At 41.2% G+C, this 16,621-nt stretch overlaps 3 protein-coding genes across 3 annotated transcripts in view; all 3 read left to right on the top strand.

Annotated features, from left to right (window-relative positions):
• Nucleotides 1-16,621, top strand: part of LOC118416887 (uromodulin-like 1) — a 388,377-nt gene that overhangs the window by 19,690 nt on the left and 352,066 nt on the right. The gene's annotated exons all lie outside the window — the stretch shown is intronic.
• LOC118416885 (creatine kinase, flagellar-like) overlaps nt 1-16,621 on the top strand; it is a 778,750-nt gene that overhangs the window by 607,779 nt on the left and 154,350 nt on the right.
• Nucleotides 11,909-16,621, top strand: part of LOC118416894 (neuronal pentraxin receptor-like) — a 626,618-nt gene continuing 621,905 nt past the window's right edge. The window contains exon 1 of the mRNA XM_035822178.1: nt 11,909-12,202. The gene's annotated coding sequence lies outside the window, so the exon portion shown is untranslated. The remainder of the gene's footprint in view (nt 12,203-16,621) is intronic.

Genomic DNA, 16,621 nt, shown 5'->3' with positions numbered 1-16,621 from the left:
CCCAGTACAGTAGGGACATCTTCTTTTGCTAGCTTTAAAGAACACTTGCAGATAGATGTGCAAAAGTTAGGTGTGACGGGTCGTTCGTTGTAACATAACCGACTGCTGCTGCGCCGCGTGCCTGCGAAGCTGGTTTGTTACGCTGAACGGCGGTTTTACCGGCTATTTACATATAGATACAGATACAGATACAGACGTTATTCCGCACAAGTTGTCAATGAGTCATTTGGTGGCACATGTAGTGGTGCATGAGACCGCTAGATGTCGTTAATGTACCTGCACGATAAGCGACCTTGTGTACAACCGGTTTTTCAACTTGAGGTTTTATAGAAGGTCGTTTGCCGCCATGTTCCTTCTAACTGATCAATGTTTTTGGCAACTTGTGAAGTGTTTACTATGGATAGGTTATTTCCTTCGCCAGTTAGAGATTTACCATGTGCTCTGGACGACAAGCGATGTATGGATTATGGGTGACGTGTGGAGGTCATGTCCGACTAAGGAATACGTCTTGTGACTTGGACAGAAAGCTTGCTTCAAGAGAGCAGAGAACAGCAATGGTGCGTGTTATAGTTCTTTACAATTGGTTCTATAAATGTGGAGGCTGGATCGGAATGTCTTTTTTGATTCATCAGTACTACAACAGAAGTTGACTGATGTATAGCATATCTAATCGTTAAAGTTTGAGCGTTTGTCCCTTGGTTTATGTGTGATGTAGCTGTTCTATTCTCCAGTTCCCTGAAGGGGAAATCTTACATCAAACCTTCACTTGGTACATTATACAGCCGTAACCTGGCTGGAGATTTTCTTCTAGACACGACCATTTTGGAAAGGGTCACTTTATACCTCTGTGTGTGGACTGCTTACTAGTCTTGCCCGGAGCACGTCTTTTCAATACGGATGTGTATGGTATATTCTGTGGATGAGCTTTTAAACAGCCTGTGTTCGAATGTTCATGAGATGTCAAATGATAAACAACATTTAGCTGATCTGGCCTAACCATTTACTACTGTTCTACTATATTTACCTTATTTTCTGATATTGAAGAACATTGTTTAAAAACGGGATCGAAATACCTTCCAAAGGCGAACTTCTATGTATAAAATGTCCCTTGCTGATATTTCGCTGGTTAGAAAACAAATCTGTTATAATTAACGAGCAAGTTTCCAGGTGATCGAACAACTTCGCAAACAGCTGCCGACAGGTCGGATAACTCCGTGACCTTTTCACGCATGAATAGATCGCAGCAGACATTTTATCGCCTCCAAACTGTGAGATCGGTTGGAGGCCTGTCGAACTGCCACTGGTGTCGTGTGAAAATTTGTGGCACAGAGGGATCCTAAAGGAACTTTATTAGAAACTGGTTTTAAAAAAAGTGACTGTAACAAAGGTGTGCAACATTTGGCCCGTCATTTTGAGGTTCTCTGCAATGAGAGCGAAAAAGACAATACCGTTGGGGAAACACCAAAGTATGACTGACCTTTTCAAGAACAATTGTTTGAAATCCGTCTCACAGCCTATAGTAGTCAAAAATGGCTCCCACAACTTCCTCTCAAATCCACCTCTTCAGGAGCTAGAACTTTCTATAATCATTTCCTTATTTTCCATCCATATCGAGTTTTTGAAACCTTCCATTTTATCTCGATAACTCTAAATCTTGACTTTCCACAAGTTCGTGGCAACTCGACTGGAACCTTTATCTTCATTCTTTGACTTTTCATGCCCGAAGGAGCCCAGAGATCAGCTCTTGCCGCTCTATGTAACCAGGAGTTCCCGCAATAAAAGAAAATGCATCATGCAATAATTTGTCACTGTTTTTCTTCACACGTGACAGGAATAGGCAGTGTGAGCTTTTGAATTTCATACAGGGTAAAAATGAGGTGTGGCAATCAGTCAGCTCTATAGTGCATGACAAAAGATAAGGTGTGGCTGTCAAGATTAAAAAGATTGAAAGTTTATCTGCTTACCATCATAAAACAGTTTAAAAGATGAATCTTACTTTTATAAGCACACTTCTCCTCACCGCTTCCTACCTTACAGGCCACGCAAGCCTGGCACGGGGAGGGAATCTCTGATAGAAAACAATTCCCTCGACTTTAGACCAGTCATCCAAAGACTAAGATATGACAAAATTGAAATTATCATATCAACGTTTTATAAACGAAATGCTACCGAGACGTAGAATCAGCTTCCTTTGCTGAAGAAAATACTACCTAACATAGTATTATGTTAGGTAGTCTAGCAAAAGGCCAGCTTTAATACACTATCTAACATGATGAACACCTGTCAATCACAGTGTCTGATTGGTTTGTAGATGATAAAATCTTCTTCATGGCAAATCTAACAATACCAGGCATGAAAAATCACAGCAGATGTTATCACTTAACGTATTGCGATGACATGTTACAGACCCCGGGATACATGCGTCAAGGTGGTAGATAACCCGGTAACCATACCATCGGGAGCTCGCCGTTATCTCTACGGTGCTTGGAGTGTAGCCCGTCCGCCCAGTTCACTAGCACAGACAGGGCCATTTTTGCGGGTTGGTCTGGGTTAAGAGTCATTGCACGAGAAAACCAGGCAAAACCAGGCAGAGGTCGGAAGATGGGGGTCGGCCAAATCGACTCAAACGTTTTATAACAGCCTTGCAGACGATACTGCCATGTTTGTCTGACAAGGTCGTTCCGGTCGTTCACTGCCAAGCAAGACGATCCTTTAGACCAACTGTGTGAGATCAACAAAGGGTTGACCTCTGCCGTCTTGTGACAAAAGGAATAAACTTAGAGCTGCCGTATCTTACACCCCACCCCCAGGACATCACCTTGCCTTTGTGTCTTCAGGTGTTTGTTGTTGAGCTACCGAGGCAACGGCCCGCATCATTTTACACACTGACTTGGTTAGATCTTCATCGGATAAGAACGTCTTAAGTAATGCGTATCGCCGAGAGGGGTATATCATTTACCAACTACTGTCATGTGAATGAATGAATGAATGAATGAATGAATGAATGAATGAATGAATGAATGAATGACTTTATTGCTCAACAATTGCACAAGGTACAATGTATGGCAACAAATAATAGCTACTTACTTTATAGAGAATGGTACTACGAGGCTACATACAGAACAAAAAACAACTTTATTGATAACAGTGCAGTCAAGTATAAGTGATCTGGTCTGGTCTCGCATTTGGAATATAGTATAGATAAATTGACCAACGGCGGCGGATATTCGAGTTGGACATGATAGCAGTATACGTAAAATATTGTTCTGTGCACCAGTAAGAGAGATGTGTGTTTTTGGTTCTAATATTTTAACAATGTTCTCTGTCTTTACTGTAGGTAGGACAGGTCATAAATTCATCTTCGATATTTTCACATGTGGGACAGTCTCAGTGGCTGGTGTGTTACGATGACGACCTTTTATTCAATTTCTAAGCAATCTGTACTAATTTTGTAATGCTGTATGGAAATGGTTTGTTATGAATTGATGAGAGATATTCTTCTACACCAAAGTGCTTTTTAATTTTTGAATAGGTTTGGATTTTGCTGGTGTTTCCAAGTTGTTCCCTCCAGTCATACAGAAAAGTGTCATTGAGACGCTCTTTGAATATGTTTTTCAAAATGATTGGCGTTAACGGCTCGGTTAATCCAAACATTTTGAAACCCATGTCCATATAATATGTTTTAAGCGTGAGTAGCCCAGTCATATCCTTCTTCGATTGAAGTGTGATATGCCTTTTTAACAATCCTGTCGTTTGGGAAATCATGCAAAATGAGTCTGTATAAAGTTTATTGCAAATTCTTGCCCGTGGGCTAATTGCAGGTAACATGAGAGATTCAAACAGTGTAAATACAATATCACAAGTGTCTAGTCTAAAAGTAGATCTAGATCCTGGGTTATTGGGTTCGACTCCTTTTTCGAAGACAGTGAAAGACGAAAGATCCCGCCTTTTCTATTATGTGTTGGTATTGTGATGTTAGAAGGAGAATTGTTTTCTTTTTGTTAGTGAATGTAAAAAAGTTTGGGTGTATTTGGTGGCCTCTTCAAACATCTCTTTTTTTTCGTGATCGAAGAAAGAGCAGTTTGACATAAAATGTGTTTCGTCTTCCACCATGTTTGACATGCAATGTTTACACGTTCTTTCACTCACAGGTAGCTTCTTGTACCGCCGAAGAGGGTGGGCATTAACTCTAATTTTGCTGATTGCCGAGCGTAGATCAAAATTAACTAATTCTAAGTATATTTTTCCATAGTATGTGCTGATTTACAGGTCTTATAAAACCTTAGCTTACCAGTATCTATACTCAAGTTATGACGAGAGGTTTGGATAAACATATCAGAGATTCTAGATCTGATCACGGTGCATATAAATCTGACACCACTAAGTGAGTTACATAAAAAGAACAGGTAGGAATGACTACAACCATCTATAATGTCTTTGACTTGTAACAAAGTTCTTCTACGACTATTAGAAATAGATTTATGTTGATACAAAGGGGTATCAGCTTGTAATAAATGTCTATGAGGATCCAGTAACGAATAACACGCACATCTAAGTCTAAAGAAATCAAATGTGTTTGACTGTCAGCGAACTTAGAGATCCTCCTAATTCCTCCCTTACGACGGCGTTAATAGAGCTTTTCGTTACATGAAGTAATTATTATTATTATTCATTAACAAAGTACAATACAGGACAGAGAGGTGATGCACACTAGCAGTATGCTAATATTAACATCACCTCTCCAAAAAATATATAAAAACTGTCAAGAACAAATGATATAACAATATCAAAACAATAAATTCACAGCTGTTTACAATAATTTAGGTTACTAGATGGTTGCAAAGCGTTTGGTATGTACAATATATGTCTGGGTTAACTGTAAGATTCTGCAGTTTGTATGATGTGACAGGAAAGGTGAACCCCTTAACCCTCAAGCACCCGACCTTTTTTTGCGACTAAAATGACCGAGTGGGGTCCAAACGGACCCCAAAATGTTCCGTTCATAACATGTCAGTTCCAATTACTATCAGTGATCTTTGTGCATACATTGCTTCTTCAATGTAAGAGGAATATTTTGACATGTTAAGGTGTTGATAATTCCACCTCATTATCATAATTTATGCAAAAGATCAGAAGGACAATGTTTTGCACTAAGCCCATTCTGACCAGAGAGGGGAATTTTGAGGCCCTCAGCAAGCTTTATGTCGCATAACTCATGAACGGCTAGTGCTTAAGCTATGAAACTTAGTAATATATTACAAAATATTGTTAGAAAAATATTTTTGTCAATAGAATAAATTTATCATTATTTAGGGTTGCCATGGCAACGGAATTCTGACATGCAAATTTTTGCAAAAAATTTACAATTTTAATTTAAACAAGGTTTTTTTGGTAAATCATGCTTGTTTTCTTACAACAATAAAATTCTATGAAGTTTAATGTTATTTAATGATTCAAAATTTATAATTTATGCTAATTTCATGACGTCATTAGTCAAAATCCATGATGGCCTCCCTTTTAAGCTAAATGACGTCATAATGTCGTCATATTAAATTGTGATGACACAGAAGTTTTTAGGAGGATTTAGTTTTACATGTTTACTACTCTCTGAAAGTTTGGTGGTGATAGGATAAGTAGTTAGGGAGTTAGACTCAAAAGTTTGTTTCAAAACCTGCAATTTTTGGCTGGGGTCCGTTTGGACCCCAGACGGACTGATCACGAACTTTCTTTATAGCTTCCACAGTATTGTACTAATCTTCATAAAAACTTAGGAGAAGGTATAGAAGATATTGGCTGACAAAGTCAAGGAAGGATTTTTTCGTCAAATAAAAAATGTTCAAATGGTACTTCAAAATTTACGCCTGGGGTCCAAATGGACCCCACTCGGGTGTTTGAGGGTAGATGGATGCAGGCTGATTCGGATAAACTGTTGAAGTCAAGAGCATTACCAAGCAGATTCTGTAGATTGAAAAAATGAGTACTATAGGTAGGGCAGTATAACAAAAAAATGTACAACACCTTCGCATCGGCACCCACAGTTACAGGCTGGACTAGAAACTAAATTGCGGATGAATAAACTTTGGTTTAGACTGCAGGTACCTATGCGAAACGTGTAAGGAGGGCGCAGGTGTACCGAGGACCGGGAGTAAAATGTTTATTGATGGAAGGGCGTACTAATTTGATCAAATGTTTTTTATACAGTGAAAAGGCTAAGTGAACGAACAGCAATGTTGCGTTGCATAAGGAATAAATGACTTTTGGTATCGACTTGTAGTGCAAATCGGTACCCGTAGGTTGTGTTTTATTAGATTATGAGAAGTAGAAGCAGAAACTACGGGGGGATCAAGTCCTTAAGATACTGGCGAGTATGGCCGTGAACAATTCTGTAAAACATGACCAAGGAGTGAACGTGTCGCCGTGAAAAACGTAATAATTTGCAGAAAGTTAACAGTATAATCAGGTGTTCTGGTCTTTTCATTTTAACATTCTTTAACCCCTGTGAATATTAGATCTCTGCATCGTGCATTTATTCCAGTGAGCTCAATACAATAAAGTAGGATAGGTTTAACCAGTGCTGTTTAACAGGTCAATAGCTAGGGGAATCGAAGGGTTGGAGTGAGATGATAAGAATGATTTCAATTTGAACGAGGCCCGTAGTGCTTTTGATGGCTCGACAAAAAGATCCTGAAGGTGTTATGTCCACTCCTAAGTATGTATAAACGTTGGTTATCTCTGTAGTTTGACCCTGAGATGTGAAAGTTGAGTGTTTGTTTTGACTGTTTGTTATAAAAAAGCTATATATGCGCTTGCAATTGAGCTACCAGTCATTTGTGTTATAAAAAGTATAAAAATAAAAACAGCTTCGACGAAAAAAAAATAACGTGCATCATTTCCTAACCGAGTACAGGCGACATGCCAATCCACATGCGATTGCGGCATACGGAACATAGAGATACAGGTGCGAACACTCAACGCACAAAGTGATTACAATACTCTGTTACTGGAGGTTACCCTCCAGTGTCACAGAGTAAAAAGTATAAAAAGATGCCTCAGCTTTATATTCTTATCGGTTCGGCGTTTTCTACTTTGTAACCAAAATCTACAAAATCTAAACAACGGCCAGTCAACAGGGCTATCCCGACAAGCAGCGCGAGCGGGAACAGCCTTGCAGACGATCCCGCCATGTTTGTCTGACAAGGTCGTTCCGGTCGTTCGCTGCCAAGCAAGACGATTCTTTAGACCAACTGTGTGAGATCAACAAAGGATTGACAACAGCCGTCTTGTGACAAAAGGAATAAACTTAGAGCTGCCGTATCTTACACCCCACCCCCAGGACATCACCTTGCCTTTGTGTCTTCAGGTGTTTGTTGTTGAGCTACCGAGGCAACGGACCCGCATAATTTTACACACTGACTTAGTTAGATCTTCATCGGACAAGAACGTCTTAAGTAATGCGTATCGCCGAGAGGGGTATATCATTTACCAACTACTGTCATGTGAATGAAAAGGTCGAAAGGGATAAGTTAGGTGATGACATGACTGTCTCGTTCCGAACTCAAGTTTTAGTTAGTAATACTGCAGCGCTTGGTGACCTATTCCCCAGACTTATCGGAACATAGAGCCGCCTTTCTCTGGTATCCTTTCTAAAATTAGAAGAAGAAAGCGTGTCTGACGTACTACTCTCAACCCCATCCAGTTTGTAGATATGCTGGATATTTGTTTTGTGCACTTACTTTGTTCATGATGGGATCTACTACCAGCAGATCCACGGGGCCGCTATGGGGTCCCCAGTGTCCGCTATAGTGATGTCCCATATATTGCCCACCCGCCCTTATGTGAATGATACACTAAACTTAGGAAGGCGCACGCTGATGAATTCAATCCCCAACATGAATAAACTCGACCTGGACATAAAATTCACTTTTGAACAACAACACAACAATTTCTTACCTTTTCTGGACGCATTGTCAATCGTTAAAGGAAAGACGGATTTCTCCAAATCAAACTTTACAGAAAGGAAACCCACACAGATCAATGCCTACATTTTTCTTCTGACCAACCACGAGACCACAAAAGAGCTGTTATTCGCACCCTGTTTCAAGGGTCACGTGATCCAATCCTTATACCCCAGTTGAGCCATCAAAAAGTCGGAACAAGCCAATAAAAAAACAACAACAGCATTACGTATGATGTTCTCAAACCCACACAGACCCCAAGGAAAATATTTGTATCGCCTATGGCCAGACACCAAAAGAAAGTAAATGTGGTGTGGTGTGGTGTGGTGTGAGGAGAAGAACGTCGCGTTGGTGGCCTGTTGGACGAACATTTGTATCGTGTAAAAAATTGTGGCACTGAGGAAGTTTAGAAACTCTATGGAAGTAAAAACTGTCTGTAACAAGGGTGTGCAAGATTTGACACGTCGTTTTTGAGGTTCTATGCAATGAGAGCGAGAAAGACAATGACGTTGGGGGAACACCAAATTGAGTATAAATGACTATTTTAAGAACACGTTTTTTACCTCGGTGAATTGTATTGATAGATGCAGAGTTTAGATGCAGAGATAACAGAGAAGGAAATATTACATACCCATTTTAAGGAAACTAGAAACAGGCAAAGCACCCACTACCTGAGTGGGTTCTTTCGTAAAAATTTTCCAACCTTGTGATCCTAAGTTAACCATTATTGAAAGTGTTTCTCTCAGGCGTTATGGCAAAGAAACGGACACTCATATTACGCACCCACCTTATAAATCTGGTTTCAAAGTCCTTGTGGAAATTAAACCTTATAAATGTGACTTTTGCGGTGATTTTACACTTACATGCAAAAAAATAATAGTACGTAACAAATGTGCAATACTATCTTGGGGTCAGACGGGTCACAGCAATGTAGCAGTTCAAGAGGGTTGAATAGACGCACACTAAAAGTCCGAAAATAGCTTGACAACATGAGATGGTGAGGAAACATTTTGGACAGATAAAAATTGTTAGACTTCTTTTGGTTGAAAGTGTTGAAATTTATTGAAATAGGTACACAGGGAAATGTTAAAAGTTGTTGTATAAACCTGATAAAGTTGACAGGAAATCCTGGGCAAGCTTGGTTAGACAGCTTTTATTTTTCTTAAGGGCGTCAGGAGCATGATATGATCAAGAATTTGGCAATAGAGAAGGTTTATTTATATCTTTATAAAAAGGAAAAAAAAGCAGGCAATTCCATCATGGAAAAATAAGGTTGCGAATACACAGAGGCTATGAAAATAGTGCACAATCAAAGAATGATTTGCAACAGAAAATTTGATACGGGCGACATGCTATAAGGTAACAAAACATCGATCAGTTTTTTAGGGTATCAAACGTCAGAAAATGAACATACTTTTTGAGATTTTGGAACGCTCAGCATATCTTATAGATAATCATTATTCAAGGAAAAACTGGCTTTTCACAAGTTGCTAGCAAATAATCTCGGCCAGTAGATCCTACGGTGGCATAAGATGGTATCATAAAGCTGGCCAAGAGTTAAATCCGCCAACCTAATGTCAGGCCAAACTTCTTGGCCAGCGTATGATACTATCTTAGGCCACCGGCCGTAGGATTAACTAACGAAGACTTTCTTACCTCAGAACATGAATTTCACTTGCATTAGTTGTAATTCTTTTGGCATCTTATATCACATTAGAAAAGCTTATTCTAGACTTGCAGTAACGTTATATCTAGATTTTGCTATTAAAGTCAGTGAAGATAATATATGATACTCAGAGCAATATGATAATGCAGTATAACTTAAACAACTACGACTTGAAACTGAATGTGAATGGATCTGTATGAATGTGGATTATCGTCACTGATCGTTCCAATGCGGATTAAAAGACGATAATTAGTACCATGCGTGTGTAAAATTGGTCATAGACTTGTCAGTACTTTAATTGATGTAACGGATATATCTCTTTATATAGTTTGTCTGACCCGTACCCTTACCTCTTCCCTTATGACCTCACTGAAAAGCGCAGGCCGATTTGAGGTTGTCATGAATAAAGTTTAAACAAAGAAATATAGCAAGAATGTAGCAAGAATGTTGTGAGAATCATGAAAAGTCGACACTATCTAGACAGAAGTACTAACTGATTTCTAAATAAATCTTTCCATACTTAATATACCAAGTCAAGCCATGATAACAACAGACCAATCTTTGACCACCCTCGAAGATTAGCAGAAAGGAAATGGATTTTCTTCCCGACGTTACAAGATGAATGACGTTACAGTTAAGTTACCGGGAATCCAGATCGTTACCAGGGCCCACACAAGCCAGCTCTTCGGCACGAGCTGTAACATACCCCGAGGAAATTCTGCCTCAGCCCCGCCTCCACCCCGAAGGCCGTCTTGATTGGATTCAGTCAGGCGAAATCACCGGGATGAGCTTAGCTGGCCGGCGGGGATAGAAGCTCACCCTGCCGAGGACTCCCCATCTGGAACCCTGGGGGATGGCTAGAAGGCTTGGTTAAGAGATAGGGTGGATTTAAAGTTGAAAAGTAAATTTGTCCAGATTTTAGTTCGGCTTTCGTTTTAAGCCTCCATTACACACGCTCCTAGGGTTGAGGGTGGATTTTAAGTTGAAAAGTTCATTGTTCGAGATTCTAGTTCGGTTTTAGTTTTAAGTTTTAAGTGAATAGTTCCTTATTGATTTTGTGTTTTGGTACTCTCATTAGAATAAACACCTCTGATGTTTTGGTACATATGTGTTTCAGAGCAGATTGTTTTTCCTCAGGGAGTAACTTCAAATTTTGTCATGCCAGGGATAAACTTAATCAAGCTGACCCCTCCATGCTTAGATTAGCTTCTGTATTCATCCAATTCCCAACCAGAGGCCCGGCCCGAAAACGGAAAATACGATAAGAAAAACAACAATAAGAGTATAATCCCTGTATTGTATTGGGTAAACACTTTTTTCGTTTCCGCGATGATCCCGGCCGGGCCTGTTTCGGAAACGGGACCTTAGGTTATGCTCAGATTAGTTAGTGTAATGGATAATTAGGTGACAGTCTTTGTGTTCGGATTACTTAAAATATCCACTGGGCTAAACACAAGGCCCAACTTTGCCTTCTCGCTGCCTACGTCCTTAACCGTTGGAACGTGAGAACAGCAGATCACATAATTGCAACCAATCCCACGATTGTGAGATTCTGTCACCAGGCCAGCCGGTAAGAGATGACATGGCTCTTCATTAAAGTGTATTGGGGAAACATCTCAGATGGAATCATCATCATCATCATTTGTCATCAGATGGAATATTCGACTCGTTGATAGAGGAAACAAATCTCTGTTTAAACTTGATATGAATTACACGGCTTTTTGTATATATGGGTTGGTCATTTCGGACGAAATAATAATAAGATTTCCATGTGTTGCTGTTAAGATAGCAAATATAGCTAGATGTCAACCGGCAATTGGTGGTTTGTAAGATGTTGTAAAATTCGACACGTCAACTATTGTGTTGGAAAAACTTACCTATACTATTCTAAACTGTACTATACTATTTATTTAATAATTCATTTATAAGGAAATGTGACAAGTTCATTACACAGACTCTCAGGCAGCGTTGCTGATATTGGAGTCTATACTATATTGATACATGTACTATACTATACTATTATAATAATATATACTGTACTATACTAATTTGTTTCGGTTCTACAATCTTAAATCAAGTAACGTCGAGTCAGTTTTCTCCCAATCACATTTGTTTAAAGAAACATCGCGTCTCTTTAGTGCTGTTGGTTTGTGAGACTAATACCAGCATGATCTTGAATGTTTCAACTGCAGAAATCCAGGTTTCTGTTGGTTGGTTACCAGTTAAGATAAGATGGCCCTGAGATAAACGTTTTAACACAGATCACCGTTAAGATGAAGGAGGAAATCTTTTGCTACCCTTTCTGTATCGTTTTGCGGGGAAGGAGACATGAGGGGGAGGAGACAGGAAGGGGAGGAGTCAGGCAGTCTGGCTATAAAAGGCGCGCAGATCTACGGTTTACGATAGACCGCGGAGGGAACCCAGCTCAGAGACGTCCCTGCACCGAAGTCTCGTCAACCGCCGCCAGAGCTGCGCACGACTCAGTCGGGAGGACCGACACTCGTCCGAGAAGCGCCCGTCGCACCGTCACCAGCACTGTCTGTACCCGACCCTCGTCAGGAAAGTCAAGCAACTGACAACTGTGAGTAAACACGGTGTACCGCGACGTCGTATGTTTTCTTTCAGCACAGTTTCCGTGTTTATTTTCATTCTGTTCTTATATTTGAAGTTAATCGTGCTTATTCCTACTACTTTTGCTTCTCTCGTAATTTAGCTACCCGCACTACGATTTTCTATCAAGACTTTGTTTTTTCTTTTATTTGGTTTTACATCCTTCGGATCCAGTGAATATACAATGCAGAAACCAAATTTTATCTCAGATTTAAAAGTGTCCAATACATGTTTACTGTCTAGAGTACGTAGCCAGACACGGAAAACGCGATCCAAGATGGTCTGGCACTACAGAAAAGACGTAACTTGTTGACTTTCACGGTCACCGATTGGCTGTGGCCACATGGCGCTGTTTCCTCACGTACTGATCGGGAGAAAACGTATTTTAACTGTCTCCACGGCTGACGATAGCCAACTCTACGGTGGGTGGTGCCCTTAGCTTCACGCACCGACCGGGAGAATAGGTATTTCCACGGCTGACGATAACCTACCCTATGGTGCATATCACGGGGCCTTTCCTGGCGACGTGAACAAGTCGGGCCTTGGAGGTTTTTCTAGGCTGCCGCCGTCGTGTGTCGTCCTGTCACGAAAAAAGGCGAGCTCCGACGATTGCCACGACCCACACACCACTGTGGCCACGTTGCAGTCGCACAGAAGGCGCGGCGATGTGTGAGCTGCACGGCAGAGCGCGTCGCGGCTTGGTGTCCGCCAACCTTAGGACGGGAGGAGATCGCGGTTTCCAACGCTGACGGTCGGCTTTGCAGGGCGCGTCATGGCTTTTTTCTTTTTTTTTCTATTTGCTTTTGTGACAGACAAGGACAATATCGCACCGCACTCAAGTTTTTTAAATTCATATTAACAGTGCCACATACATGATACAGACAGAAGATAGATGTAGTCTTTTACTCCCCGACCGAAGTCAGGTACCCATTTTGACCGATCAAACTCAGGACCTATAAATTCCGAGCCGAACGCTCTACCAGTTACGCCACGCCCGACGCGGCTTGTTGTCCCGCGTCGCGACTTGTTTTCCCGCCAACCCATAGCCATAGAGGACCTGACGACATGGTAGTCTTCACACGGACGCGTCACCGCTCGTTGTCCCGCCAAACCATAGCCATAGAGGACCTGACGACATGGTAGTCTTCTCACGGACGCGTCGCGACTTGTTTTCCCGCCAACCCATAGCCATAGAGGACCTGACGACATGGTAGTCTTCACACGGGCGCGTCGCGACTTGTTTTCCCGCCAACCCATAGCCATAGAGGACCTGACGACATGGTAGTCTTCTCACGGGCGCGTCGCCGCTCGTTTTCCCGCCAACCCATAGCCATAGAGGACCTGACGACATGGTAGTCTTCACACGGGCGCGTCGCGACTTGTTTTCCCGCCAACCCATAGCCATAGAGGACCTGACGACATGGTAGTCTTCTCACGGGCGCGTCGCCGCTCGTTTTCCCACCAACCCATAGCCATAGAGGACCCGGCGAGATAGAAGTCTTCTCACGGGCGCGTCGCCGCTCGTTTTCCCACCAACCCATAGCCATAGAGGACCTGGCGAGATGGAAGTCTTCACACGGGCGCGTCGCCGCTCGTTTTCCCACCAATCCATAGCCATAGAGGACCTGACGAGATGGTAGTCTTCACACGGGCGCGTCGCGACTTGTTGTCCCGCCAACCCATAGCCATAGAGGACCTGACGACATGGTAGTCTTCACACGGGCGCGTCGCGGCTTGTTTTCCCGCCAACCCATAGCCATAGAGGACCTGACGACATGGTAGTCTTCACACGGGCGCGTCGCGACTTGTTTTCCCGCCAACCCATAGCCATAGAGGACCTGACGACATGGTAGTCTTCACACGGGCGCGTCGCGGATTTTCATAAAAATTCTGTCTATTTGTATCTATTTGAGCAAAGGAGATGTTGGCTCTCAAAATAATTGGCCGTCGGCGTATTGAGATATAGTCAATGCTTTTCTTTTTTAATCTGGAATATGTGATTACTTTGTTATGCTACCTTTGTGTTGTCACATGTACGTACCAAACTAACATGTTACCAAATACTTTGTAACATGGTCATTGACCACCCTTGTTTTCGGCTGTTGATGCGCTTGCGTTTTTGTCTAGTTACCATAACTCGATGAATCTTTATGGCAGTTGATATGCCGATAGGTGTTGAAAAATCAAGAAAAATGATTAGATTATGGCCCCCTAGCGGTGTACCCTGGTACTGTAGATAGGCTTCCAGTTTTTATATGTCGCGTTCTTGGCAAGGTTCAGTACTGTATTGTTGGGAGTTTTCAAAGGCAGAAAACTTTGAGCTCTTTTCACTCTCATTTATTTGTTAATTTGCTTGTTTTGTAGACTTTGAAAACGTATTATGCAAATGCAGTTGTATTTTCATTTTTGCCCACTGCAATGTCTTACACCCCTTTCCACTACTTTGACTTCTGAGGACTAAACATTTGACAGGTCGCGCAGCGAATGTCATAGATAAAAAATGTTTTTTTTTTTATGTTCTGTATGTTTCTCTGTCTTCTAAATAATACCTCATACCACGTGCAGAATATTTAATTTGGTCACTTAAGTAATTTTGGTTCCCCCTTGATTGCTCAACTTGGATCGCTTGGCTCGCCGTCTAGTAGAAAAGAGCCTTACAAATTCCTTTCAGACTTTTGTACAAAATGGAATGGAACTTCTGTGTGCTACTGTCAGTCAGTAACTTTTGTGCACCCACAGCGTAAAGCATGGTTCAGCCGTGTAGAAGTAGGAGACGTGTCGCTGAGAACATGCCCGGCGGCGAAAGCTTATCGACCCCTGATGTTTGCGGTTAAAAGTGTGGGCATGACATAAGACTTTTCTTTCAAAGAGGTCGGAGCCAAAAAGGGTGGGACATTTTGTACGGTGCATGTTCTGTTTTCATATTTCTAGGATCACAGGGATTTGACGTGTCTCAGGGATATGTTATGTCGGAAGAATTCTGTAGAGTCCTGACATGTTTACTTGTTCGCGCGCGTGCGTACGCGTGCCAGGGCGCGTGCGATATAGCTACTTTGGGCCGGGCGCCTGAGGGCTGTTGGTTTTAAACACGACGAGGCGGGTTTTTCTGCACTGATGCACAGTTTAACCTTTTAAACTTTGGCGATGTGAAGTGATGATCTTTATTTGCTCTCTGTCGCCAATGGGCCATAGCAATGTAACATAGACATATACATACACTCAACAATGAAATCAATAAAATAAAGCTACCAATTGTACATAAGTTAAAATGAAAATATGATCAATATAAGAGCAGAACCAAAATCATAGTTATATTAAAATAAATGTACAACTTCATGAACAAAAGTGAAATCATAAAACCTGACAAGGACATGAACTTATGTGGAAAATACAACAACTATTTCAAATGAATAAATAAATCACAAGAAACAAAAACCACACAAGGATTAGTCCTCGCATTTAGTACGTCAATTGGAAGTAATTGCACATCAACACAAAATAAATCATCCATAAAGTATGGAGGACAAAGGTTAAGTAGACAAGGACGACAGAAAGAGTTGTTGGTCATTGATATGTTTGTCTCTTAAGGTGAAGGCATTGTAAATAAACTTTCCTAGCTGTCTAATCAAAGTTATAGTGGGACCTGACATTAATTCATTGAACGTGTGAGGGTCCGGTCGTGTGGCGTAGTATTTGGGCAGGTGTTGTATTCTCAGACTCTGTGAAAATGGGCATTCCATTACAAAGTGATATTCATTTTCAATGATGCCTTCTTCACATAGTGGACATAATCTATCTTGTCTGTCAACATAGTACGACCTGGTTCTATGCTCAGCCCGTGTGATGCACATCTCAGCTGTGCTAGTGCTTTGCTGTGGTTAAAAACATTGATAACGCTCAGATACTTTTCTGTCACAAATCTGTCTTTGATTATGCAATATGTTTCTAGCCTATTAGTGTTTTCAATCTCATAGTTCCATTTTTGAGTTGCCTGTAGTTTGGACCTTTTTTTAAAGACCTCAAAAAATGCTTCCTTATTACTTACCCGTTGGCCATACCATGCTTCTTGCAGACCATGAGAAAACAGCGGCTGCTTTACCTGGCTTAACCAGGACTTCCTGTCCACCTGGTCAAGCTCGTATAGTAGTTTGTAGCATCTCCTTGTATATCTGTTCTCATTCATCTCTAACACTTTTACCCAAAATTTAATAATTCTAATTTGTCTCTGTATATAAAGAGGATGTCTCCCTAATTCTCCTCTAACTGCTATATTTGAAGCATTATGTCTAACTCCTAGATAATACTTACAAAATTTATTGTGTACTATTTCTAGTTGTTTACACGGATGGAACCCCCAAATTTCGCACCCATACATCATAATACGCAAAAT

Source organism: Branchiostoma floridae, chromosome 5 (assembly GCF_000003815.2).
Source record: "Branchiostoma floridae strain S238N-H82 chromosome 5, Bfl_VNyyK, whole genome shotgun sequence".
NCBI lineage: Eukaryota > Metazoa > Chordata > Leptocardii > Amphioxiformes > Branchiostomatidae > Branchiostoma > Branchiostoma floridae.
The sequence above is the reverse complement of the archived record's forward strand: the minus strand, read 5'-3'. Positions and strand labels throughout refer to the sequence as shown.